Below are 21,918 nucleotides of genomic sequence, written 5' to 3' on the forward strand. Positions count from 1 at the left end.
ATTCTTCATGTTAGTATTATATAAGCAGTAGAGAATTTGTATTTTCTTATTGTGGTAAAACTGATCTGTCAAATGTTCTTGAAAAACACAATTATCACAATAAAAATATGAATGCAATTGTTTACGTACAAAGGATGTTAATTTTTCAATGAATGAACATTTAATATCCCAGATTATAATGAAATTATGTAAAGCCTACATATATTTTCAAATTAAAATAACATATTTTATATGTTCAGATTTGTTATATGGTAATGGTTTAATGTTTGTGAATGTTGCAACTTTAATGATACATTTCAATAAAATGATAATGCAAAGAATGTAATAAACAATTCATTGTTGTTTATTTGTGTGCATGAGAGAGAGAGAGAGAGAGAGATCAGTGTGCATATATAAATACGTATGTTCTAATGTTATTTCTTTAGAAATTTGATCATGTATTTTTTAAAAAATTATGCTTATTTTCTCAAATGTAAAACTAGGACACAGTATTTACTTAACTATTGACTACTAGTTATAATAACCTCCATTATATGATTTTCAGGGGAGGGATTATGAACTAATGATGTTAAATTGGGGAAAGTTTTATAATATTTTCCTTTATTAGGGACCAGAAAAGTACAATGTATAAAACAGACAATTATGAAGAGAATGATCTTTAATGTTAAATAATGATGAAAAGGGGAAAGGAATGAAACACAGATATTACAACTGGAGAACTATTCCAGTTTGTGTGCTAATTTTTGATGGACATTAAAGAATTGCATAAGCTGTAACCAATAGGAGAACAGCTCAAGAGTTCATTGCAAGGGCATTAAAAGTTAATAAGATGTTACAGTAGTGTTGTTAAAGTTCCAAGAAGCGACATATTCTAATAGGTTATGCAAGAGGACTGGAACCCTTTTTCTCACAATTTGGTCCAAGTTGTGTATTGTTTCATTTCAATATGAAACTTGGATTGGATTGGAAGAAAGATTCCTGTCCTGCTTGCCCGACAGAAAAAGAGATTGATATACTGGCATGCATATATCAGGCTCATTAGACAGGATAATGTTACTCTTTAATAACTTAACTAATAATTAGTGCATGGATATTCATACTACGACTTTAACTTTAATCAACATATTCATTGCATGTAAATAATAGTATTTTATTACAAAGTTCGTACAGTACAATAAAACTTTTTAAATATTTTGAATAGCAATTATTTATATACATATACTATTAAACAAATTGTACAGAGTGGTTCATTCCATTATGTATTTGTACGTCAAGAAATGTCGAAGAACAATGATTACTATTTTTATTTAATGTTTAAATTCTCTTAAAAAAATTATATCAACGTTATAGTGAAATCAGAATATATCAGTGGTATGACACAACAATTGTGTGAAAGACCGGCAGTTTCAGCATAGAAGGATCCTTTGTAAATTACAATCCTTAATTAAATAAACAATGTGGAAGTAAAGATTTCATGGGTGAAAAAAGCTGAACCATCGTCTACCAGGGTAAATCAACCAAAAGACAGCATACAAATTTCAGTGGATATCATAAACAATATCAAAGTTGTCCAAAGATGGTGAAGAGCGATGTAAGTGTTGAAGCTTTCCTGACAACGAACAATGCATTGATGAGCTTTGAAAAGGTTTCAAACCTTTTGAGAGTGAACATCACCCTCATCTTCACTTCACTTCTACCCTGAAGATGAGAGTGACATTAGCCCTCGAAAGCCCAAAAATGTTTGCAGAAGTCACCTGGTCGATAGCCCGAGAGAATCTATTCATTAGTTGATGTCATATTTTAATATGCATTTAATGAACGTATTGATTTTACGTGTTCCCACATGGCCAACCCGCAAGGTTAAGCTACACTGGTCGACAATTGCTAAGGAACAAACACGTTTTGACCAATAACTTTTGAGTACGTGATCAGGGTGCAACAAGTGAACAATATATAAGTACAGATATCAGTTAAGGTTTATTGAGAAAAGATGACGGGGATTCCCCAGCAACTAAAGAAACAGGACGTCATAAAGCAAAACCAGCAATAACAAAACAAAGTGAGGAAAGCACATGAATCACAATTTGGCATGTGTAGAGTGAGTCCAGAGGAAATCAGTATGGCGTGTGGCCAAAGCGGACTGCAGAGCAAGCTGCACACCTGTTCGGCATGCTGTTGATGGGAGAGTTCGTGAGCGCAAGGGGTATATTTTCCCATTCTTCCTGAAGTGCAGTTTTCGGCTACTGGAGGGTCCCGAGTGGGGGGATTCATTTGTGATTCATTTGCGAGCATCGCACGCATGTTTGATGGGATTGAGATCTGGTGAATATGCAGGCCAGTCCATGCGGGTGATGGTTTCTGTTTGCAGTGTCTCTGTCACTTGGACAGTTCTGTGCAGACGATCATTATCATCCATGTAAAGAAAGTCAGGGCCCACTGCAATCCGAAAAAACTACCATAACCTCCCAGGATATCGGTAGAATACCATGCTCCAGTAACGGATTCTGTGGCAAAGATGTGCAGTGGTGTTTTCCCATTTTTCATTATGCCTCCCCATAGCATGACTCCGGGTCCCCCCATAGGCTACGTGTCACGTTCACAGATGTGCTGTGCATTATATCGTGTCCCACGTTCTCTTAAACCATTTGATGTCCAGAATCATTTGTCACACAGTACTGCGATTCATCAGAGAACATCACATTTGCCCATCTGTCTTGGTCCCAGTTACGATGCTGCACACACAGTGTAATCTGGCATGACGGTGAGCTGGTTTTAATGGCACACACTTAACTGGCTTCCTGCCACACAACCCACCACTATTCAGTCGTCGTGTAATTCTTTTTGGGGAGACATGGACACCTGAAGCACCGACATGGTCTTGAGCAATTTGGACTGGAGTGACAGATCGATTCCTTTTTGCCACCTGGATGATGTACTGGTCCTGGCGAGCAGTTGTACACATTCCACTACCTCCACCATGCATATACTTGCCTCGTTCTTTGGATCCCCAGCGGCATCAAAGTGCGCTTGTTTCCTTTGGAAACCAGATCCTCCCACCCTTTAGAACATTGCAATCCTGCGAAGCATGCAGGGTGAGCATGCTGTCAACAGGCTGGAAGTTGCCAAGTCACTTCCTCGCCCAAGGCCTTCTCTTCGCTGCCTTTCACATTCACAAACTCGGCAACAAGAGAGCAGTGTGAGGTGCGTAAGTTCGTATTCTTCGATTGACAAAGTGTATTTTTTAATATTTTTTCCTAGTTTACTGTTATATCTTAGAAATATTATGTGAAAACAGAGTTTGTATCGACATGTGGCGACCGTGGGACACAACCGAAGTTCCAGATCATTCAACAAACCAAGATAATCCTCAACCAAGCACTTCCGGAGCACCTAACAGAAAAGTATCCAAAACCAAAACGTTGAACAAACAAAGTCAGTTATTTGTGTATAATGTGCACGAATATGTCGAAAAGAAAAAGCTAGGAAAAGGAGCCATTGCAGAGACAGCCAAAATATTAAAGTTAGACAGAAAAACCGTGCGAAATGTCATTCGGAGATGTTCAGTCACACCAAAGAAGCCTGGAAATAAAAAGAGAAAATTTAACAAAGTGGACGAGTTTACTTGTGATTTTATTAGACGCGAGATTTACAAGTTCTATAGTAAAGGACAGTCACCGACAGTGAGTGAACTATTGAAACTTTTAAAAAGTGTGTCGGACTTCCCTTATGAAGAAACAATTCTTCGAGAACTAATAAAAAAACTTTTTTTTCGGTTTAGTCGCTTAAGGAAAAAGAATGTAATAATGGAATGGGTGACAATTGTTGCTTGGAGATACCGGTACATGCGGAGACTACAGGATCTACGTTCGGAAGGCTGCAAACTCATTTACTTGGACGAGACTTGGTATGACACCTACGATGCAGTCAAGAAGGGGCGCGACGATGGTACATGCAATTGTATTTTGAAGTCGCCATCAGGGAGGGGGAAATGTATTAGTGTGCTCCATGCTGGGGGCAGTGACGGATGGGTACCAAATTGTCTCTATCTGTCAGCAAAGAACATTGGAGATTGCAAAGCGGACAACCACGATGAAATGACAGGAAAAGTTTTTGAACATTGGTTTGAAAATTATCTTTTGCCAATCGATACAAAATGGGTCATTATCATGGATAATGCTAGTTACCATTCGCGCCTATTCTCAAAATCCCAACAATGAATACAAAGTTGCAGGATATTGTTTCGTTCATGGAACAGCACAGGATCCCGATACCAAACCCAGTTCCAATGAAAGCAGTTTTATTAGATGTTATTAAATCATTATAAAATCATTTACCGTAACTGCCACTAAAGAATGGAATTCCCTCCCAACCTCCCTAACATCCATCAACAGCCATAAGCTATTTAAAAAGAATCTCAAACAGTATCTACTGGCAAGGCAGCGAAATACCTAATCACGAGCAACTTTTCATTCATTCATAAAGATACGCATTGTAACATTTGGCAACTGTGTGCACATAAATCTTATAATTTCATAATTTCATTTCACTTCATTATTACTATTATATTTTCTATTTTTCCAGATTACTGAATATATATGAATGTGTACTAAAACAAAAGCAAAAAAAAAAAAGATACCTATGTTCAACAATTTATAGGTAAATCTGTTTTTCTTTTTCATTATCTATACATATATCCTAAGCGTATATACCTATATATTTAATTATTCTTATTTGTATTGATATGTAATCCTTTTCATGTTTTTTTTTTTTCTGAATGTATTTTTTTTCTCAATGTACTCTTTATTCCATTGTACTAATCTTCCAGACAAGGGTCTGTTGTAAGAACGGCCCTAGAGCCCGCTCCAATAAAGGCGATTTTATTATTATTATTATTATTATTAAATCTGCAAAAAAAAAAAAAGATATGTAGTGGACGAGCTTGCACACTCACATGGACATGAAGTGTTGCATCTTCCCCCTTACCATTGTGTGCTGAATCCAATCGAACTAGTATGGTCTCAGCTCAAATTGTTTGTGCGAAAAAACAATGTGACCCCTACACTGAGTGCTAGCATGTGTCACCTGTTGCGGGATGGTACAGCGACAATTGACTCCCAGCTATGGTCATCATGCATCAAGCATGTTATCAAGATTGAAAGCCAGTACATGCATCATGACACTGATCGTAACCAGGAGCGATTCATCATTCATGTTGGAGAGAGTGACGACGATGAATAAAGGTAAGCCACATTAAATTATCTTATAAAACGTTACAAAATGCTATGCAAGATTGGACGAATCAGATGATTATTATGATGTATTTTCGTGTCACAGAAATAATGAAACACCATAATTAATTATCTGTGTCGATTTGTTTATTTATGTCACATGCTTTGAGTGCACCGTGCCTTCCCTCCGCCGCGCTCTTAAAGCATGGCAACAACGTGTTTCCTGGAGCTTTGTTGGGGTGGTCTTGCTAAGGAGGTCCTGGCTCATTAGGAGAGGGGCAGGGAGGGTACAGTTCCAAAGGCAGCCGCCTGGGGAACCAATGAATGTGGCAACTATACGCAAAGCTGTTCCTCTGGCACGAGTAGCTTTCTGAAGTCGGGAAATTACACTTTTCGATACCCCCATAAGACGTGCCACTTCAGTGCCACTTCGCCCTGACTCCAGCTGACCAACCACTCTGCCCATTTGTAATCACTTAAATGTACTGTTCTCGCCATCTTCCTACATGCTTCTTCTGTTGCACACTAGTATTGCATTGCCAACGGCCTCTACCATGTTTGCCTGTCTCCCGTGGGTACCACCTCCTGCCACAGCACTGCAGTATTTTCCTGATAACGATGCTCCAAGCGCACATGTTCCTTTCTGAATGGGCATAACGATTCCTTGCTGCCTTCTACTGGTTTCTTTCTGGCAACAAACTGACACGGAGTTGTGTACGAAAAAGATATGGGTCAATATATGTTTGTTCCTTAGGAATTGTCGACCAGTGTATTTCACAATCCCACCACAAGGCTCTCCCTTCTACAGCGGTCTCTTTTCTACAGGCTTCCTCACTCATATAATAACCTGCCTCCAAATGTGGACATATTCTTGCCAGAACAAAGTTTTAGAAAATTGTTAACGATATATGTATAATTTTGATTTGTTTTCAGTGCCATCTTGTACTCTTATTTTGTTGTTGTTATTGTTATTTTCCTGCTGTTACTGTTTCAGTGTAAAATGGTCATTCAGTACTGTATCTGAAACTTTGGGTAAAATAAATAAATAAATAAGATGGGAATGAGTAAGCTACAAGACTGTGCATTAGCCATTGTTATTTATAAATTATGAAAGGGTGAAATTTACGTTTGAAAAAGTAGGTTATTGACGCTAAAAGTCCTTATTTTAGCAGATAATATTTGCAAGAAGGGAATGGTCAGGAAGTTGAGCTTTACTGGATAAAGAGCTCTGATATAGATGTGCTCATTCACCAAGTTTCAACTCTTAGACATGCCACACTTTTTTTTTCTAGAAATGATTAAAAAGTAAGAAAAGTGAAAAAAGTGCACCTTTCACAGGTAGATAGATATCTCTGGGGGGGGGGGGGGCCTGATAAAAATATACAATCCCTTCCATAACAGTTCGGTATGAATATATTATGTACCAAAAATTAGGATTTTCAGATTTCATTATAAGTACCTTTAATATTAACACAAATTTATACCTACAAATCATCACATGCAGAAGTATGGATAAATGAGAGTTTACTGTATATACATCATAAATCAATTGACAGTGGAGGAATAACTCACAAAGGGGTTTATGAAAGCATACAAGAACAACACTGAGTTACTTATTACCACTTAAACAGTGTGTTCCACAAAAAGTTGCGAGATTTCATCACACAACTGAGGAGTGATTTTCTGGTTCATCAGCAACTGAACTTAGTTCAAACGAAGCCACAAGCCTTCTTTGCAGGTGTGTAGACAATTGTTGTAACTTCTTGCTAATTGCTCGTGGTCTTAGTTCAGCACTTAACTTTCTTATTTTGGAAACCGGTGATAAACCTAAATTTGAACACGTTGCATTCAAAATTTCAATAATGTCTGATGGTAGAACAAAATCAAGGTCATGTCCTGATTCATCATCATTGTTTTTGTTATTGCACTTTTCCTTCACAACAAATAGTCTTGTATAGCATGTCGCACATAATAATTTTCCAGGAATCACAACATAATTCTTTTCCTTTAGTAGGTGTGCACTCGTAATTTCTGAAAGTCCTTTAGTTATGACTTTTTTATGGATTTTTAGAGTGTCGCAACAAGATTGACCAAAAAGATGATGACACTTTCGAGAAAACTTCACTTCATGGTAGTTGCATATGTTTCCAATGCCACTGCTTGTTCTCAATATCGGAAGATTCCTCTTTTCTTCACTGGAGTCACCAAGTGCCTTAATGCTTCTTGATACTGGCCCATACACATCCTTATGACATTCTTCACCACTGAATTTACCTACATCGCATTCCATTTTGTCACTAACTGGATGTAACGATAAACAGAACTGCAGAAACACAACCTTCCTCTTGAGCTGCAAGCATCTGAATGAGGCACCAGTGGTGAATTCCCATGAGATGCATGTCTGAACACGATTGTGCATGTTGGAACGATCAACCTGCTTACTGCTTTCATGTATATCTATTCTATTTACCTCATATAACTTTTATTGTATGCTTTGATAAACCCCGAGTTATTCGTCCACTGTCAATTGATTTATGATGTAAATAAAGTAAACTCTCATTTATCCATACTTCTGCATATGCTTATTTGTAGGTATAATTTTGTGTTAATATTAAAAGTACTTATAATGAAATCTGAAAATCCTAATTTTTGGTAATAAATGGAAAATTGCAAATTATACCATCTATAAAAATGTTCGGTTCCCGGGACAGAAAGGAGGTACAGCAGTAGTTGTGAAATCTTCGCTATTTGCACGTCAACTTCCAAATCCAGCTCTAGAAGCTTTAGAAATCACAATAATTGAACTATTAACTACCACCGACCCACTAATTTTGATAGCAGGATATAACGTTCCAGAACAGCTTATTCCTATACAAGAACTAGAGACTGTTTTTCGCTTGGGCCGCAAAGCTATTTTAGCTGGTGATCTAAATTGTAAAAACCCTGCATGGAATTTGCGTGTAGTGAACCGTGGAGGTGCCTCTCTTCTCCAAAGTGTCCAACAATTGAACTTACCCATTCCTGCCCCAAGAGAACCCACTCATTATCCACAAGGATGTGGACTACCAGATGTGTTGGATATGTTGATGTATCAAGGTGTAAATATTATGACTGGTCCCTATATTATTCATGATCTAGACTCGGACCATCAACCAATACTCTTTGAAATTGTTCATCATAATTTATTGAAGGCTCCTCCTCCAAAATATCACGTTACAACAGACTGGGGTTCTTACACTCGACAATTAGTGCCTATCATTGACTTGCATGTAGCTTTAGAAACCCCAGCCGAAATTGATTCGGCTTTACAAAACCTTACAACAGGCATACAAACTTCTTATCTTCACTCCACTATCAGAACCCCTCAGTTATACAATAACCATGGTTGTCTATCCTATGAGGGCATCATCCTCCTGAACTGTAAAAAATATTTCCGATGGAAATGGCAACAAACTTATAACCATCGGTACAAACAGTTGTATAATCAATTTCATGATCGATTTCGACGATATCTCATTCGACAGTGACAGGCAGATTGGGACACCGAATTCTCCGGGATATCAATGCAGGATAGTAGATTCTGGAAATAATTGAGAAATTATTTGTGACAGAATCCACAATCTGCTGCCTACCCTCTCCAGGGTCCAAATGGCATGGTGTACACACCAGAGGAGAAGGCTGTTCTCCACACATCTGGAGGACCAATTCCACACACCAGATCAACGGCATAATGGCAATTATGTCCAGAAGATTGAACATCGACTGGAACAATTACGACATGAACCACTCACAGCTTATCCACTTCTCACAACCCCTCAGGAGATCAAAGGTGTTATAAATCTTCTTCCACCTGGTAAGGCACCTGGCTTTGATACTATTACTACATTACAACTGAAGAACTGCCCCAGAAAATTGTTAGTTTTTCTAGCAAAAGTCTTCAATGCTATATTCCTTACCGGCTATTATTCATCAAGTTGGAAACTAGCAAAAATAATCCTCTTGCCAAAACCAGGAAAGAACATTCTTATACCACATAATTATAAACCTATAAGTCTTCTGAGGCATGTTAGCAAAATCTTTGAACATATACGGTTCAGACGATTACAAGCTGTAGTGGATGAAAAAGGCTTGCTACCGTATCATCAATTCAGATTTTGTCAACAGCACAGTACTACTATGCATCTGGTCCGAGTAGTGGAATATGTTACAGGAAACTTTAATCTCAGTCGACATACTCCAGGAGTATTTCTCGACTCCAACAAAGCCTTTGATCAAATTTGGCATTCTGGATTAATTGTGAAACTATCGAAATTAGGAGTTTTTATTTATTTGGTGCACTTATTGGATGAGTTTTTACAAAAGAGACCATTTCAGGTGCAATTTTTAAGTGCTTGATCTACCGTTAAGATCGTACAGGCTGGTGTCCCTCAGGGAGCTGTTTTATCTCCACTTCTGTTTGCTTTATATACCTGTGATATCCCTGCTACTCATAAATGCATGTTAGCTATCTATGTAGATGATATTGCCATTTTTACAAATAGCCCTTTACAAGAACAATGCTACAGCAGGATGAGACAACAACTATTAGAGTTGGAAGATTGGTCTACTCGCTGGTGCATGATATATAATATATATATATATATATATATATATATATATATATATATATATATATATATAACTGAAGAGTGCTGCGGTTTTATTTACACGTCGACATAGACAACTACCAAAGATTCTATGACTCCAGGGATCTTCTATACTGGACAAATCTTTTACCACATATCTAGGAGTGGTTTGGGACCGAAGACTAAATTTTCCATAAACACATCTCAACTGTGACAGCAAAAGCACAAACTTGAGTTGGGCAATTGTATCTTGGACAATTGCTCAACTTATTACTGGTCATAGCCGAGATACTCGTATCTCACAAATCCATGAGGACCTTGAACTAGATTATGTTCAATCTGCTATATATGCCATGTGTTACAACTTCTGGAACCAGGTCCAACAGCATCCAAATCAAGCGGTACGGGGCATTGGAACTCGATCACAGGTCCGAAAGTCCCACTCCATGCCCCGAAATTTTGAACAAATCTAAATTCAAAAAATGCTATTGTATTATTATGTTATGTGTTACATATACTGTACTCCCTGTTTATGAGTACTTCAGAGTACTGTTTTCAATGGAGCAGATTAGTGTTCATTGAGAGTGAAGATATAAATGCACAGATTGTGATTTTGCTGTTTCTTTGTTACTTATATCTTGTTATCATTATTATTATTCTATGTGGTTATTTTATGTTTTGTGTCTTAAAGTGATGTGCAAAATGTAGTTTGTGATTAGAACTTTTCATCAGTGCACCGAACTATGTATGGTTTGAAAAATAATAGTGATTATTTCCTTCCTCTGTCAATGCAAAATTATAACAAGGAACTCAACAATTTCAAATTAATGAAATAATACAGATGAACTATTGTCCAAATCCCGGCCGACAGTCGACCCAGGTTATAGCAAGAGAAATGTTGTACATACACTACTTTGTAAGCACATGATAGTAAGTCAAGGGCACAATGGTCCCGATACTTACAAAAAACCTGTCAATAAAGCATTGGCATTGGCGTATTTAAACTGCTTTGATTGGCGAGGGACGTTGTGGAAGGATACAATGAGGTTGGGTACTTTTAAATGTAGAAATTGAGTTAGTTTCACAATAATGCAATTTGTTTTCATTTTTTATTTTCATCTTGCCTTTCTGTATCTCTATCCTTTATTACCATTTTACTCTTTCTGTCTACTAGTATTGTATTTTAATTTCCCTTTCTCAATTTCTGCCATTCTTCAAAACTCTCTCTCAACTGATTTTTTTATTACCTTTCCCTTCCTTCCTCTATCATTTATAGTTTATCTCTTACATAACTCACAATTTCTTTCATATCTGTTATTTTACTTCATTTTCCTCATGATATCTGTCTACCAACATTGCATCACTCTGTGTACCCCTCTCCTTTTTTGTCTGTAAGTTTAGATAAATTATTATCATCACATTCAAATAGGAGATGTTCATGTATATTTTTATTAAGTGAATGAGGAAAATGAAAGAATGCTATATTCAACTTCACTGGAGTTGTAAGAAAACAAGTACATGTTTAGATGTGGTTTCAATAGGTCAGGACCCATCAAAAGAGATGCCTAGTTCTAGATACAAAAAGGAACAATGTACAGTAGATATATAGATGAATTTGTACCACACAAGGAACTGCGCATGAATTTTCTGTGCAATGAAAAGGAAGAGCCCTAGAGGGATTTCATATTAATCCTAATTTGTTGTATTTCAAGTAACAGTGATTGTTCTCTCTATATACCAGTGGCGTAGCGTTATAGTATGCCCGTACGCCCGGCGTTCCCAGATTGATTTAAAATTTCAAAAATGATTAAATGCTGTGATTATAAAGTAAAACGTGACTAATTTCATATATGTTTGACCTTCATGGCATTATAATAGCTATTTTTCGCGATCCGCTTGCAACGCTCCACTCTCAACACTCGTTCTAGCATCTCTTTTCAATGCCTTTCCCGGCCGGACGCCGAGCAGGTTCGACGTACAGGACTCCTATATTCCTTGCTGCCTTTATGGAGGGAAAGCTTCCATTTCTACAGCACGCGCGTAAATGGGCTCTCTTACGCCAGCGTACGAGAGGTCTACCGTGATTGGTTCATGTGACCCTTCCTGCCTTCTGAAGCAGACGACAGTGGCAGAATTCCTACCCGGCTCTTCGCTCTTCGCGCTCATGCAACTCGTGCTGTGTGATGCTACAATATGCAATATTGACTGACGTAACTTTACCAATCTCAAATATACTGCTTCTTAATGGCGACTGCATTGTATAATTTATCGCACGAACAGCAATGTGTTTAGAAACTAAAAGATCAACACAGTTTTTGTCAAATAAGTTGGTGAAATCCTCGTGATAGAAATTCAGCCTGTGGCTGCTCTACCACTTAACCCGCAAAAATATTATTTTTTTATTGTATTTTTTCGTTATTATCTAACTACTTAATATTGTGTGTATGGAAATGTTTGAAAACTCTTAACATCGAATGGTCTCTGGAGAAAATTATTTTAAAATGTTTATCAGCATTCTCAAAATGTAATAAACAGTAGTCTGAATTACTAATCGGCACTGTTACGTCAGTAGAGTCTATGATATTTGGATCATCCACTCTGCTTTTCACAGTGCGCCAAGACGACAGGGGTCCCTGATTCGAATCCAGGCATGAGCACGGGTGTTCTTTGTCAGTGTCCCTTCATCAATATCATCACTCATATTCATATTCGCGATTAGCCCAAAACGGTAGAAAAGCGAAGTAAAATAAACCAAATCAATGAGTAGTTGGATCATCCACAACAATGACGTCTACTGTTGTGCGGAGGCGTTTGTGATTCAGTTAGGTTTTTAATGACTTGCGTCATGCAGAAAGGTATAAAAAAAGCTATAAAACACCAGAGTTCAAAACATCTGTGGCATAGTGAGGCATCTAATTTTCTAGCTGAAACATGCAATGATGATGTTTTATTGAAAACCCAGCTTACTTCAGGCAAATAATACCTGTGGCGACTAATACCATAAGTAAATTATTAAGCAAGAAAGGGCCGACTCTTCCTTCGGACTTGGCGTTCCCACCCGAAAATGTCCATGCTACGCCACTGCTATTTACAGGTCTAAAGTAACGTGTATGTGGGAACAGCAACTAATAATTATGTGTGAATATAGATTTTGAATCTCATCAAAATGCTTCATCTTTATTTAAGTATAAACGTTTAGGATTCCAATGACAAAGGGCAAAAAGCAATATTTTAATAAACGTTTTAGTGACCAAAGTGATAAAGGTAAAGTGTTCCCCTGTGCATAGCACCACGCCATGAAGGCGTATAGGGGGTGTGCGGGTAACGCTCCACACTTTCTTGATCCGGTCGTGAGTGGGGGTGATGTGATCAGCATCACGCCCCTGACTGCCTTTACCCCCCAGGGTTTCCCCCAGGTACCCATGTTATTCGACGCTGGGTGGGCGCCGGGGCCGCTTCCACCGTTAGAAAAGTTCCCGGATTTGAACCGGCCGGGGATCGAACCCGGGACCTTGAGCATGGTAGTCAGACGCGTTACCGACTGAGCCACCGTGGCCAAAGTGAAATATGTAAATTCAGAAATAATTATTTGTAATAATAAATTAATTCTCTAATCAGAAGAACTACACTTGGTTTTGTTAGCCTTAACGAATTGTTGTAGATCGTATGTATATTTTTAAAAAGCTTGTTAAAAACTTTAATTTTTTTTTAAAAAAATGCACATTTACCGGAATTGGGGAATAATTGTGCACATAGGTTTGGGTAGTGGAAGAATATAGAGAAAAGAGGAGAGAAGCAGATAAGATATTTAGAGCCAAGAAAATACAGTTTGAGAGAAAGAGAATAGAAGAGTTAGATGAAATGAAAGACAGAAATGAGATATGAAAGTTTTTTGAGAGAACAAGGATACCAACCCAGAGCAGTTTTCTACAAGGATAAAGATGGAAACCTCATTGGAGACAAGAGAAAAATGATGGAAAGATGGCAGGAGTATTTCTGTGAATTACTTACCGGAACCAATGAGGAGGATAAAGAAGAGGGGTAAAAGGGATGGAGAGGAAGAAATAAGTGAGGAAGAGGAGGAAGGGTTAATACCAACTTCAGAAGAAGTTAAAAATGCAATAAAGTCTCTAAAGAATAATAAATCGACATGAGAAGCTGCTGAAATATGGTGGAGAGCGAGTGAAGAAGGGCATATATGAAGTGATTGAAGAAGTTTGGATAAAAGAAGGAATGCCCAGAGATTGGAACAATATGACCGATACATAAGAAAGGGGATAAAGCTAAGTGTGAAAACTACCGCGGGATAACACTACTGGATGGAACTTATAAAGTATTTGGAATAATTTTATCAACACGATTGGAAGATTGGATGGAAAGAATAATGGGAGATTACCAAGCAGGATTTAGAAAATATCGCTTCACGATAGGAAAGGATAACAAGTGGAAATCGATGCTATTTTTCTTTGCAAAATATGTTTAAATCTAAGATCGGTAGTAGGAACACAAAAATTAAAATATATATGCAACAATATTAAGACCCATAGTAATGTATGGTTCAGAAAGTTGGGTGATGTCGGTAAGAGAGGAAGATTGGTTGTTAAGGTTGGAATGGAAAATACTCAGAAGGATATAAAGAGATAAAGGGGGATGGAGAATGAGAATAAATATGGAATTACAGGAATTGTTTAAGCAGCCAGATATTGTAGTGAAGATCAAACAAAGTAGAATACGATTGGCTGGGTATGTTCAGAGGATGGAAGAGGCACGGATTGTCAGGAAAAAATTCAATGGAAAACCGGAAGGGAGAAGGAGAAGAGGAAGGCCCAGGAAAAGATGGATAGAGGACGTGGAAGAGGACCTAAGAAGATTAGGAGTTAAAGGATGGAGAAGAAAAGCAGAGGATCCAGATGAATGGAGAGAGGTAGTCAGGAAGGCCAAGGACCTACATGGACTGTAGCGCCGACCAGTAAGTAAGGTGTGGGTAATTGTATGCAATATCAAATCACTGGGTACAAGTATTGCTTTGCACAAGTATTGTCAGCTGCTTGTATTTCGTCTTGTTCCAATTCTTGGACCTCTCATTGGTTAAAACAAAGAGAAATAATATGTGGATGGACGATTTGTAATAGTTATGCATCCCACTGTAAAATTGTTAATCCGAACTCCGAATGCAAGATGTTTAATTTTTAATGACGTCACGTTCACATGAAACCTATAAAAAGTTTAAATAACACAGTCCTGCACAAAAATTCATAAGAAAATATTAAGTGAACTGGAGCTCATAAAGCAGTGGGACCGAAGAAGAGACACCTTGATTGATTTAGTTTATTTTACTTCCCGTTTTGTGCCTCTTGGCTAATTTGCGAAGATGGGGATGAGTGATGAAATGAAGAATTGACATTCACAAACAACCAAGCCTGAGCGGTATTCGAACCCGGGACCCTTGGCGTCGCAGCGCGATGTGCTAACCACTCGTTCACAGGGTCCTGCAAGAGACACCTTGATTTTCATGTGTTGGTGTTACCACTAAACCGTCGGAAAACCCCGTTAAGAGAGCATGTTAAGTTTTCTTATATTCATTACTTAATTGTCTGGTTGCGAAAGATGAAAGTCGCACGAAGACAATTTAGAGCATGTTCTTGAGTAATAATTGCTACAAATATATCTTCACATTGAGCAATAGCAAGCAGCATTTTGAAGGTAAAGTCATAATCACAAAAGATTGAACATGGCTAAAAGCATCTGTTTAGTTTTGATTCATTAACATAAAAGCTATGGACAAGGAGTACAGAGTGCATATAAAAGTGAGCACCATCAATAAATTACAAAGGTAAGCATTCATAATATTATGACATTGTGAAATGCTTGTCCACACTTACAGTAACACTCCAGACAGCCATAACTTTGGTTACAATAAACACAAGGAACAGGAAATCGTTGCAGAGGGCAGAATTGGATTTGGTGAAAGTCTAAGAATACAAATTTTATATTAAGTCACAGGTATGACTTCCATTCTTCTATTCGTGTATTGTTGAGTTGAAATTTATGTTTGATCAATTGGTTTCATTTATTTTAAAAATCACAAATGCAAACTATTCGGTTGATTCATAAGTTCGTACCATTTTTTTTTCACCTTGACAAAAGTATTTTTATTTGATACTAATTTGAGATGAACAAAAGACATAAATTAATCAGTAATATATTTTCCTTCATTGTCTATATGACTGTCTACCAATGCTGGGGCAGTTTTTTAATTCAACGCCTAAAGAAATCAGCTGATTAAAAGCGTCGTCAAGCCAAGTTTGAAGAGCATTTTCGTCACCAAAGGAACTTCCTTGAAGATTTGTTACATATTGAGAGCAATCCGAGGGCGCAAGATGGGGGAGGGGGGGGGTGACTAAGGAGTATGTGGAATAACTGCCCAACCAAGCTCCTAGACTGGATAGCAGCTTTTGTCATTTTATCGGAGTGTGGGTGTGCATTATCGTGTCGCATCACTTGATGCTGTCTTCCTGGTCTTCATTTAAAGCGTGCGGTATCTTGAACCTTACACATGGAATGCAAATGCCGCATGATGGTAGAATGGTTACAGTTAATCACTTATGCTAATTCTCGAGTCGACTGATGTGGATCCTCGTGGATTAAAGCTTTTAAACTGTCTTCATTAAAGCCCGATTGTCTTCCTGAACGTGGAGAAACGCTTAAGTCGAAAATGCCCAGTTTGTAATGACAAAAACATTTTCATGTCCTACTTTCCCCGTACGAGGGACAAATGTTTCGAGCCGCCTCCCCTGCCTTTTTCCCTATGTTGAACTCTGACAGAAGAATATGTCGGAAATGTTGTTTTCATTTCCCCACTGGACACTTATTGTTCTCTAGCCCATAAATAACACAGTCTTTCTTCAAATCTGCAAAATTCAATGCGTATTCACAAGCACAACAATGCCACTCCAATTGATAAACATTAAACGATAAACAAACTCATAACACCGCGGTGTTGCCATACCAAACACAAACGCTACGAACTGATGCATCAACCCAATACATTTATTTCATATCATGATACCAGTGGCGTAGCGTTATAGTACGCCCGTACGCCCGGCGTTCCCCGATTTAATATTTAAAAAATGCGTAAATGCTGTCAATATAAAGTAAATCTTGACTAATTTCATATATGTCTGACTTTCATGGCATTATAATAGCTATTTTTCGCGATCCGCTTGCAACGCTCCACTAACAACACTCGTTCTAGCATTTTTTTCAATGCCTTTCCTGGCCGGACGCCGAGCAGGTTCGGCGTACAGGACCCTATATTCCTTGCTGCCTTTCTGGAGGGAAAGCTTGGATGTCTAAAGCACGCGGCCAAATGGTCTCTCTTACGCCCGCGTATGGAGCAGAGGACTACGTGATTGGTTCACGTGACCCTTCCTGCCTTCTGAAGCAGACGACGGCGGTAGAATTCCTACCCGGTTCTTCGCGCTCGTGCCACTCGTGCTGTGTTGCTACAATACGCAATATGGACTGACGTAACTTTACCAAACTGAAATATAGCACTTCTTAATGGCCACTGCATTGTATAATTTATCGCACGAACAACGATGTGCATTAAAAACTAAAAGATCAACACACTTTTTGTCAAATAAGTTGGTGAAGTCCTCGTGGTAGAAGTTCAGCCTGTGGCTGCTCTACCACTGTTACGTTAGTAGAGTGTACGATAGTTAGATCATCCGCTCACCTCCGTGTCAGGACTCAGAGTGTCTTCAACAGCGCGCCAAGTCGACAGAGGCCCCTGATTCGAATCCCGGCGTGAGCACGGGTGCTCTTTGTCAGTTTCCCTTCATCAATATCATCACTCATATTCATATTCGCGATTAGCCAAAAACGGTAGAAAAGCGAAGTAAAATAAACCAAATCAATCAGTAGTTGGATCATCCACAACAATAACGTCTACTGTTGTGCAGAGGCGCTTGTGATTCAGGTAGGTTTTATAATGATTTGCGTCATGCCGAAAGGTATGAAACACCAGAGTTCATAACATTTGTTGCATAGTGAGGCATCTCATTTTCTAGCAAAAACATGCATGGATGATATTGCTTTATTGAAAACCCAGCTGACTTCAGGCAAATAAAATACCTGTGGCGACTAATACCATAAGTAAATTATTAAGCAAAAAAGGGCCGACCCTTCCTCCGGACTTGGCGTTCCCACCCGAAATGCCCATGCTATGCCACTGCATGATACAAAGAAAAATAACATCCAACAAATATAGCAAAGCAACTAAAATCAATGAAACGGTACTGTGGATTCTTCACCTGCTTTGTGAAGCTTGGTTTTGTAAGATAGAAATCTGAATGACCATTTCTTAACCTTCGAGCGGGCGCGCCTGCGCAAAATTTACGGCAAAAGTAATTTTATTTAATTTTCTTGTGTTTCCTTTGAATTCGTCGACCTATGATTTTTATATATTCCTCAAGGAGGTCTTTTGTGTTTAATATTAACAGTCATTGTTACTAATCCATATGTTATACTCTTTTAATTGTTGTTTATTTGAGATCAGAACACCTTGTCGTAAAGTTTGCGCTGCGGGCCTGCTCCTGTTCTGTAATTTTTTCGTCAGGTCATTGCTGAGTTCAAAGACTAAAGCCGTGAATATTGTGAAAATACTGCGGGTTTGAAACAATGTACTAAAGATATTGAAAGTGAGGTAGATGCTCTTTTGAAATTGATAAACATTGATATGGTAGATGAAATTGTAAAATACACAAATATGTATATTGAAAATCACAGGCTCGTGACTAAATATGTGCGTGACAGAGACTGCAAAAATACTACTCGATGTGAGATTATGGCACTTTTCGGGCTGTTATACATAATTGGGATCAAAAAGGGTAATCACACAAACGTTTTAGAATTATGGGCTACGGATGGAACAGGGATTGAAATACGTCGTGCCGTCATGAGCTACAAACGATTTCTGTTCTTATGCCGTAGCTTGCGTTTTGATGACAAGTCTACTAGACCTGACAGGCGCCGGATTGACAAAGTAGCTGCGATTCGCAGCTTACCGGATCAATTTGTTGCCAACTGTAAAGCCTGCTACAGTTTGAGCGAGTATACAACCATTGATGAAATGCTGCATCCGTTCCGAGGACGCTGTTCGTGGATTCAATACATCCACAGCAAGCCCGCCAAGTACGGGATAAAAATGTATGCTTTATGTTATGCAAAAGCATTCTATACTTCAAGCGTTGAAGTGTATTGTGGAAAGCAACCAAGAGGCCCTTATTCTGTTTCAAATTCAGCGATTGATCTGGTGAAACGGATGGTTGAGCCAATTGAAAATTCCAAACGTAATTTTAACACGGACAATTACTACACAAGTATTCCACTCGCAGACTACTTACTGGAAAAGAAAATAACATTGCTTGGAACTATCAAGAAAAACAAGAAAGAAATCCCACCTCAATTTTTGCCCAGTAAGGAGCGAGTTGTTGGTTCATCCATTTATGGTTATCAAAATGATAAAATGTTACTTTCACACGTCACTCGTAAAAACAAAGCAGTTATATTATTATCCATTCTACATGACACTGCAGTAATGTGCAACAATAAACCAGAAATGATACATGATTATAATTCTACAAAAAGTGGTGTGGATGTTGTTGACAAATTGTGTGCTTCATATTCCGTTTCGAGAATGACTCTAATCAACATTGCAGGAATAAATGCTCATGTATTTTTAACACCAAGTGAGGTTTCTTGAACTTGGAATGTAAAGTGTTTGTACATATACTTGTAACATTTAGGTTTTCAGCAGAAATATCTGTCGTAAAAAGTACGACACGCGCCTGCTGATGAAAAGCGTGGTGCCCTATAAATATGTAATAAGTTACATACTGTATTTTTAATTTTTTTCAGCATTCTAACTTGTATTTCAATATGTTTCATTTATATTAACCTCAGATATGATATAAATAAATGTAAAGCCAAAAAAAAATTACAGCACAGGAGCAGGCGCGCAGCGCAAACTTTACGACACGGTGTTCTGATCTCAAATAAACAACAATTGAAAGAGTATAACATATGGATTAGTAACAATGACTGCTAATATGCAACACAGAAGACCTCCTTGAGGAATACATAAAAAGCATAGGAAAAAGCCGAAATCAAAGGAAACACAAGAAAATTAAAGAAAATTACTTTTGGCGTAAATTTTGCGCAGGCACGCCCGCTCGAAGGTTAAATCTTGAAGAGTTTGTATTGTAGCCGATTACGCTGTATCAGAAAAGTTCCAGTGAATATAATAACAAGATTTATTTGCACTTCATTTACGAAGTGAACTCAAAATGCCCTCCAGACTACAGTATAAAAAATACAAATATATCTGCGCATGACGTAAATTACACAGAAGGACGCACGTATAAATATTTCAATTGTACGTACGTAGAAGCTTAGGTTTGAAAACACTGATTTGTGCATAATATATTCTACCGCTGTGGGCAGAATGGTGGCAAGGAGGTAAAAGAAAACTCATATAGTAATTCACCAGTTACTTCAGTGCTCTCCGTGCATATTCCAACAAAACAGTGCCTCCCCGATGACGCAGTGGTTGTACCGTCGCCTTGTAATCAAGGGGTCCCGGGTTCTATACCTGGTGGAGGCACATACTGGTTCGGATCCAACTTTAAACTTCCGACTTTTTCTGCAACTCACCTGCTCAATAACACGAGAGATTCTATTCATCATTCGTCGCCAGGAAAGCTTTAAGTCTTACTTCAACTTTAAACTGTAGGTCCAGTCCCGATTAGCCTTACTGTGCATAAAGGGGACTTAAAACCAAAAACTCAAATTATCCGAGATCCCCGGGACATCGTGTAACCATTACAGTGAGAAATGGACATTGTCTGCCCACTCTAGGGTGCGAGAAGAATCCTCCTTCCCACCCATTACCAACATCTAGTGTCCTTACTCATAGTTATTTTACACTACGAAAGATGTTGCTTTTAGATTATGTTCATTGTATTACAGTGCCTTAGGTTTTCAAGGTTTATCTAGCATTTTAATATACCTATTCATTGTTTTAGGTTCCCTATATTCCCCACGTTCTCATATATAGAGTGAAGTGTGTATGCTATGAAGAGGCTTGTCAAGGAAGTGATTTTGGAGGCTTCCTCCAACGGACTTCTTGAAATCACTGCAAACAGAAGGTGGTTCCTAAAAAGGTTTGTAGAACGATGCATTGAGCCTCGGAATTTATCACCCAAAAATTTTAAAAAATTGCCTTTAGAATGAAATTATTTCAAAATAATAAGGTAAGTTACCGCAATAAGGCCCGGACCACAATAAAGTCCACTGACCGTTTCTCTGAAACTATGAAGAGCGACTACCAGATGGCAACATTGTATGAAAGCTGAAAGTACTCAAGGAAGAACATTACCCATAATTCCTGTGTAGTATGAGTCATCGCAGAACTGGAGCAGTCCGAACTTTTGTTGCTGTTGCAAAAAGGAGAGATATAACTTCCAAAACACATATTTCGTCTTATATATGTTCATGTAGTGTAGACAGTAGGATAATACTTGGTCTGCATTTAACATTAACCGTGTCCATTACAACAACAAACTGTATCCTGTTGTACTTTTATTGTGCTGAGCTGTAATATTACGAAATGACATGTCGTGCCATGTTACACAACAAAGCCCAAGAGCTTGTGTGGTATGCGGGATATGGTGCATTGAGGACTGTGCTGCGATATTACCTCACGACAAGGATATTTTCACTTGCCTTGCAGTGTTACTTCTTCAGGCGATCGCAATCAAAAGAGCCCTTGCCCTCTATATCCTGTCCCAGCTAACTGTAGAGCAGGGCCGCGCAATTCGGCAGAGGAGAAGGAGGAATATCCAGTGGTGAAAGTGCAACATTGCCAACCGTACGGTCCTGACCATCATGTACGGACGTACGTTCCAGACCTTATTCCGTACGCTAAATGCACGGCTTGTCAAAATTTGCTCTTGCAGTTTTATCCCTAATATTTCCCTAAGACATTCTTAAACCAATCGTAC

The sequence above is a fragment of the Lepisma saccharinum genome, chromosome 13 (genome assembly GCF_977018435.1).
Source record: "Lepisma saccharinum chromosome 13, izLepSacc3.1, whole genome shotgun sequence".
Taxonomy (NCBI): domain Eukaryota; kingdom Metazoa; phylum Arthropoda; class Insecta; order Zygentoma; family Lepismatidae; genus Lepisma; species Lepisma saccharinum.